This window comes from Arachis hypogaea, chromosome 15 (genome assembly GCF_003086295.3).
Source record: "Arachis hypogaea cultivar Tifrunner chromosome 15, arahy.Tifrunner.gnm2.J5K5, whole genome shotgun sequence".
Lineage (NCBI taxonomy): Eukaryota > Viridiplantae > Streptophyta > Magnoliopsida > Fabales > Fabaceae > Arachis > Arachis hypogaea.
Window position 1 is genome coordinate 111,283,897 of NC_092050.1, and position 7,749 is coordinate 111,291,645.

Consider the following 7,749-nt stretch of genomic DNA (forward strand, 5'->3'; position numbering starts at 1 on the left):
AAGCATGTCAGAAGGACACCTTCTGATCAATTACTTGTATCTTTCCCAGGCTTCATAGAGGGATTCACCTTCCTTCTGTCTGAAGGTTTGGACTTCCACTCTAAGCTTGCTCAATTTTTGAGGTGGAAAGAATTTTGCCAAGAAGGCATTGACTAGCTTTTCCCAAGAGTTCAGGCTTTCTTTAGGTTGTGAATCCAACCATATTCTAGCTCTCTCTCTTACAGCAAAGGGAAAAAGCATAAGTCTATAGACCTCGGGATCAACCCCATTGGTCTTGACAGTGTCACAGATTTGCAAGAATTCAACTAAGAACTGATGCTCCAATGGCAGGGATTGAGATGCTTCTCCCATAGAAGTCAGGAGTAGGTGCAGTAAAGTCACCAAGCACCTTCCTTGCATTGTTGGCATTGTTGTTGTTTTCAGCTGCCATGACATTTTCTTGTTTGAAAGTTTCTGTTAGATCCTCTATAGAAAGTTGTACTTTAGCTTCTTTTATCTTTCTCTTCAAGGTCCTTTCAGGTTCAGGATCAGCTTCAACAAGAATGCCCTTGTCCTTGCTCCTGCTCATATGAAAAGAGAGGAGAAGAAAATATGGAATCCTCTATGTCACATCATAGAGATTCTTTGAGGTGTCAGAGGTAAAGAAGAATAGAAGGAGAAGGTAGAGAAGAAAGAATTCGAACTTATCAAGAGGGATAGAGTTCGAATTGTATATTGAGGAGGAGTGTTAGTCCTTAAATAGAAGAATATAGGAAGAGGGGAAGAATTTTAGAAAATAAAGTAAAAAGATTTTGAAATAATTAAGAAAAATTTTGAAAATTTGGTAAATGATTTTCAAAAACAAAGATTGGGAAAGAAATTAAGTGATTTTTGAAAAAGATTTTAAAATTAGAAATCAAAAAGATATGATTGAAATTTAATTTTGAAAAAGATGTGATTGAAAAGATATGATTGAGAAGATATGATTGAGAATCAAATTTAAAAGAAGAAAGTTTTTAAAATTAAAGTTGATTACTTGACCAACAAGAAATTAAAAGATATGATTCTAAAATTAAAACTTTTGATCCTTTCTTAATAGGCAAGTAATAACTTGAAAATTTTGAATTAAATCACTAATTATAGCAAGGATTTTTGAAAATAGTAATAAATAAAAAAATTGATTTTGAAAAGATATGATTGAAAATATATTATTTGAAAAAAAATTTGATTTTAAAAAATTATAAAAATTTGAAAAAGATTTGAATTAAAAATAAAATCTTTCCTCTAGTGTCCTCCTGGCATTAAACGCCCAGAATGGCATCCATTCTGGCGTTTAAGGCCCAAAATGCTACCATTTTGGGCGTTTAACGCCCAGCCAGGTACCCTGACTGGCGTTTAAACGCCAGTTTTCCTTCTTCACTAGGTATTTTGAACGCCCAACTTTTTCTGTGTAATTCCTCTGCTGCATGTTCTGAATCTTCAATCCTCTGTATTATTGACTTGAAAAGACATAATTTTGAACATTTTTTTGAATTTTTAATGATGAGAAACAAAAAAATGAAACTAATCATGTAAAACTAAGATCAAATAGACAAGGCATGCAAGACACTAAACTTAGAAGTTTGTATACTAAGGACTATAACAATTTAAAAATGCATGTAAGAAACAACAAAAGACACAAAATAAGAGAAATTAAAGATCAGAGCACTGGAATCATCAAGAACAACTTGAAGATCAATGAAGAACATATTGCATATATTCGAAAAAATGCAAGAAGAATAAAGACATGCAATTGACACCAACCTTAAAATTAGACACTAGACTCAAACAAGAAACATAAAATATTTTTGATTTTATAAATTTTAAAATTTTTTTTTATTTTTTTCGAAAATTATATGGAAAAGAAAATAAAGAGATTCAAAATTTTTAATGAGAATTCCAGGAATCATGCAATGTTAGTCTAAAACTCCGGTCCAGAAATTAGACATGGCTTACTAGCCAACCAAGCTTTCAGTGAAAGCTTCGGTCCAAAACACTAGACATGGCCAATGGCCAGCCAAGCTTTAGCAGATCATTACTTTCAACAGCAAGATTGATAGAAATCAATAAGCTCTTGTGATGATAAGTTGAAACCTCGATCCAAAAGTTTAGACATGGTTTCACAACCAGCCAGACTTCAACAAACCATCATTCTTAAAAACTTTGAAGAACATAATAGAAAATTTTTTGTATTTTTAGAAAAAAAATTTCGAAAATAAAAAGTAAAAAGCTTAAACATAAAATAAAATTACCTAATCTAAGCAACAAGATGAACCGTCAGTTGTCCAAACTCAAACAATCCCCGGCAACGGCGCCAAGAACTTGGTGCACGAAATTGTGATCATCAATGGCGCCAACAACTTGGTACGCACAATTATAATCTCAACTCTTTTTCACAACTCCGCACAACTAACCAGCAAATGCACTGGGTCGTCCAAGTAATAAACCTTACATGAGTAAGGGTCGATCCCACGGAGATTGTCGGCTTGAAGCAAGCTATGGTCATCTTGTAAATCTCAATCAGGCAGATTCAAATGGTTATGGAGAATTGATAATTAAAATATGAATAAAACATAAAATAAGGATAGAGATACTTATGTAATTCATTGGTAGGAATTTCAGATAAGCGTATGAAGATGCTTTGTTCCTTCTGAACCTCTGCTTTCCTATTGCCTTCTTCCAATCATTCATACTCCTTTCCATGGCAAGCTTTATGTTGGGCATCACCGTTGTCAATGGCTACTTCCCGTCCTCTCAGTGAAAATGTTCCAAATGCGCTGTTGATGAGCGGATAATTTATACGCTTTTTGGCATTGTTTTTAGTATGTTTTTAGTAGGATCTAGTTACTTTTAGGGATGTTTTCATTAGTTTTTAAGTTAAATTCACATTTCTAGACTTTACTATGAGTTTGTGTGTTTTTCTGTGATTTCAGGTTTTTTCTGGCTGAAATTGAGGGACTTGAGCAAAAATCAGATTCATAGGTTGAAGAAGGACTGCTGATGCTGTTGGATTCTGACCTCCCTGCACTCAAAGTGGATTTTCTGGAGCTACAGAACTCAAAATAGTGCGCTTCCAATTGCGTTGGAAATTAGACATCCAGGGCTTTCCAGAAATATATAATAGTCCATACTTTGGCCGAGTTTAGATGACGCAAAAGGGCGTTGAACGCCAATTCTACGTTACAGTCTGGAGTTAAACGCCAGAAACACGTCACGAACCAGAGTTGAACGCCAAAAACACGTTACAACTTGGCGTTCAACTCCAGAAGAAGCCTCTGCATGTGTAAACTTCAAGCTCAGCCCAAGCACACACCAAGTGGGCCCCGGAAGTGGATTTATGCATCAATTACTTATTTCTGTAAACCCTAGTAACTAGTTTAGTATAAATAGAACTTTTTACTAGTCTTTTAGACATCTTATGATTTTTGGTTCATCTTTGAATCATATTGATCACGTTTGGGGGCTGGCCATTTGGCCATGCCTGGACCTTCATCACTTATGTATTTTCAACGGTAGAGTTTCTACACTCCATAGATTAAGGTGTGGAGCTCTGCTGTTCCTCATGATTTAATGCAAAGTACTACTATTTTCTATTCAATTCAACTTATTCCGCTTCTAAGATATCCATTCGCACCCAAGAACATGATCAATGTGATGATTATGTGACGCTCATCATCATTCTCACTTATGAACGCGTGCCTGACAAACACTTCCGTTCTACATCCAACCAAGCTAGAATGAATATCTCTTAGATATCTAATACAGGGGACCGAGTCCGAGTTATTAGTATCTTTGTGGTATAAGTTAGAACCCATGGATGGCCATTCCTGAGATCCAGAAAGTCTAAACCTTGTCTGTGGTATTCTGAGTAGGATCTAGGAAGGGATGGCTGTGACGAACTTTAAACTCGCGAGTGCTGGGCGTAGTGACAGACGCAAAAGGAGGGTGAATCCTATTCCAGTATGATCGAGAACCTCCAGATGATTAGCCGTGCCATGACAGAGCATTTGGACCTTTTTCACAGGGAGGATGGGATGTAGCCATTGACAACGGTGATGCCTTACAGAAAGCTTGCCATAGAAAGGAGTAGGAAGGATTGGATGAAGACAGCAGGAAAGCAGAGGTTCAGAGGAACGAAAGCATCTCTATACGCTTATCTGAAATTCTCACCAATGATTTACATAAGTATTTCTATCTTTATTTTCTGTTTATTTATTATTATTATTCGAAAACTCCATAACCATTTGATATCCGCCTGACTGAGATTTACAAGGTGACCATAGCTTACTTCAAGCCGACAATCTCCGTGGGATCGACCCTTACTCACGTAAGGTTTTATTACTTGGACGACCTAGTGCACTTGCTAGTTAGTTGTGCGAAGTTGTTAAGTTATGTTTGGACCATGGTATTGTGCACCAGTCTTTGGCGCCATTTCCAGGGAGAGAACGAACAACAAATTTTACAACCTGAGTAACAATTTCGCATACCAAGTTTTTGGCTCCGTTGCCGGGGATTGTTCGAGTTTGGACAACTGACGGTTCATCTTGTTGCTCAGATTAGGTAATTTTCTTCTTGTTTCAACTTTTATTTGGTTTTCAAAAAACTTTTTCAAAAAAAATTTTTTTTTCTTTGTTTTCGTTTTTCTTCAAATAAATTTTCGAAAAAATATATATATATAAAAAAATAAATCTTTTCAAAAAAATTTTTACATTTCTCTTCAGAATTTTTAAGAATGAATTCTAGTGTTTCATGAAGCATGTTGAAGCCTGGCTGGCTGTAAAGCCATGTCTAAATTCTTTTGGACTAAGGTTTCCAAACCATCAGCATAGAGGCAAGTTAATTTGATAACTAATGAGCAGTATATCTGAGTTACATACTAAAGCTTGACTGGCTATTAAGCCATGTCTAACCCTCAGATTGGAGCTTTAGACTAAGAGTGCAAGATTCCTGGAATTCATATTAAAAAATTTTGGAATCCTTATTTTTCTTTTTCACATTAATTTTCGAAAAAAATAAAAAAAATTTATAAAATCATAAAAATCAAAAATATTTTTTGTTTCTTGTTTGAGTCTTGAGTCAATTTTTTTTTGTTTGGTGTCAATTGCATTTTTTTCTAAAAATTTTATGCATTTTTCGAAAATTCATGCATTCATAGTGTTCTTCATGATCTTCAAGTTGTTCTTGGCCAGTCTTCTTGTTTGATCTTCATATTTTCTTGTTTTGTGTCTTTTCTTGTTTTTCATATGCATTCTTGCATTCATAGTGTCTATACATGAAAATTTTCTAAGTTTGGTGTCTTGCATGTTTTCTTTTCTTGAAAATTTTTCAAAAATAAGTCTTGATGTTCATCTTGATCTTCAAAGTGTTCTTGGTGTTCATCTTGACATTCATAGTGTTCTTGCATGCATTCATTGTTTTGATCTAAAATTCTCATGCATTGAGTCTTTTTCATGTTTTTCTCTTTCTTCATTAAAAATTCAAATATCAAAAAAATATCTTTCCCTTTTTCACTCATAAATTTTCGAAAATTTGAGTTGACTTTTTCAAAACTTTTTAAAATTTAGTTGTTTCTTATGAGTCAAATCAAATTTTCAATTTAAAAATCTTATCTTTTTCAAAATCTTTTTCAAAAATCATATCTTTTTCATTTTTCTTATTTATTTTCGAAAATTTTAAAAATATTTTTCAAAAATCTTTTTCTTAATTTTATTTCATAATTTTCGAAAATATCATCAAAAATTAATGTTTTGATTCAAAAATTTCAAGGTTGTTACTTACTTGTTAAGAAAGATTCAAACTTTAAGTTCTAGAATCATATCTTGTGATTTCTTGTGAATCAAGTCATTAATTGTGATTTTAAAAATCAAATCTTTTTCAAAACTAATTTCAATCATATCTTTTCAAAAATATCTTTTTATCTTATCTTTTTCAAATATCTTTTCTAACTTCTTATCTTCTTATCTTTTAAAAATTGATTTTCAAAATTTGTTTCAACTAACTAATTGACTTTTTGTTTGTTTCTTATCTTTTTCAAAACTACCTAACTAACTACCCCTCTCTAATTTTCGAAAATACCTCTCCCCTTTTTCAAAATTTCTTTTTAATTAATTAATTGTTTAAATTTTAATTTCAATTTTAATTCTCCTTTAATTTTCGAAAATCATTAACTCTTTTTCAAAATTCAATTTTCGAAATTCTCTCTCTCATCTCCTTCTATTTATTTATTCATTTACTAACACTTCTCTTCATCTCAAATCACTGCTCTTATCCTCACCCTTGTGTTTGGATTATCCATTCTTCTTCACTCCTATTCCCTTTCTTCTTCTACTCACACAAAGGAATCTCTATACTGTGACATAGAGGATTCCATATTTTCTTTGTTATTCCCTTCTTTGTCATATGAGCAGGAGCAAGGACAAGAACATTCTTATTGAAGCAGATCCTGAACCTGAAAGGACTCTAAAAAGGAAACTAAGAGAAGTTAAAATACAACAATCCAGAGACAACTTTACAGGAATTTTCGAACAAGAAGAGGAGATGGCAGCCGAAAATAATAATAATGCAAGGAGGATGCTTGGTGACTTCACTGCACCTAATTTCAATTTACATGGAAGAAGCATCTCCATCCCTGCCATTGGAGCAAACAACTTTGAGCTTAAACCTCAATTAGTTTCTCTGATGCAACAAAACTGCAAGTTTCATGGACTTCCATCTGAAGATCCTTTTCAGTTCTTAAATGAATTCTTGCAGATATGTGATACTGTTAAGACTAATGGAGTAGATCCTGAAGTCTACAGGCTCATGCTTTTTCCTTTTGCTATGAGAGACAGAGCTAGAATATGGTTGGACTCTCAACCTAAGGATAGCCTGAACTATTGGGATAAGCTGGTCAAGGCTTTCTTAGCCAAGTTCTTTCCTCCTCAAAAGCTGAGTAAGCTTAGAGTGGATGTTCAAAACTTCAGACAGAAAGAAGGTGAATCCCTCTATGAAGCTTGGGAGAGATACAAGGAACTGACCAAAAAGTGTCCTTCTGACATGCTTTCAGAATGGACTATCCTGGATATATTCTATGATGGTCTGTCTGAATTAGCTAAGATGTCATTGGATACTTCTGCAGGTAGATCCATTCACCTAAAGAAAACGCCTGTAGAAGCTCAAGAACTCATTGACATGGTTGCTAATAACCAGTTCATGTACACTTCTGAGAGGAATCCTGTGAGTAATGGGACGCCTCAGAAGAAGGGAGTTCTTGAAATTGATACTCTGAATGCCATATTGGCCCAGAATAAAATATTGACTCAGCAAGTCAATATGATTTCTCAGAGTCTGAATGGAATGCAAGCTGCATCCAACAGTACTCAAGAGGCATCTTCTGAAGAAGAGGCTTATGATCCTGAGAACCCTGCAATAGCAGAGGTGAATTACATGGGTGAACCCTATGGAAATACCTATAACCCCTCATGGAGAAATCACCCAAATCTCTCATGGAAGGATCAACAAAAGCCTCAACAAGGCTTTAATAATGGTGGAAGAAGCAGGTTTAGCAATAACAAGCCTTTTCCATCATCCACTTAGCAATAGATAGAGAACTCTGAACAAAATACCTCTAATTTAGCAAACTTAGTCTCTAATCTATCTAAGGCCAATGTGATTTTCATGAATGAAACAAGGTCCTCTATTAGAAATTTGGAAGCACAAGTGGGCCAGCTGAGTAAAAGAATCACTGAAACC

The 7,749-nt window shown here is 34.3% G+C and overlaps 2 non-coding genes across 2 annotated transcripts; one reads left to right on the forward strand and one right to left on the reverse strand.

The window, feature by feature from the left end:
- Positions 1–108, forward strand: LOC112752963 (small nucleolar RNA R71). Its single transcript, XR_003177369.1, has one exon. It is a non-coding gene; the product is annotated as a small nucleolar RNA R71 (small nucleolar RNA).
- Positions 109–6,951: 6,843 nt separating this feature from the next.
- On the reverse strand, positions 6,952–7,059 carry LOC112752674 (small nucleolar RNA R71). The gene has a single exon (XR_003177100.1). It is a non-coding gene; the product is annotated as a small nucleolar RNA R71 (small nucleolar RNA).
- Positions 7,060–7,749: the final 690 nt, after the last annotated feature.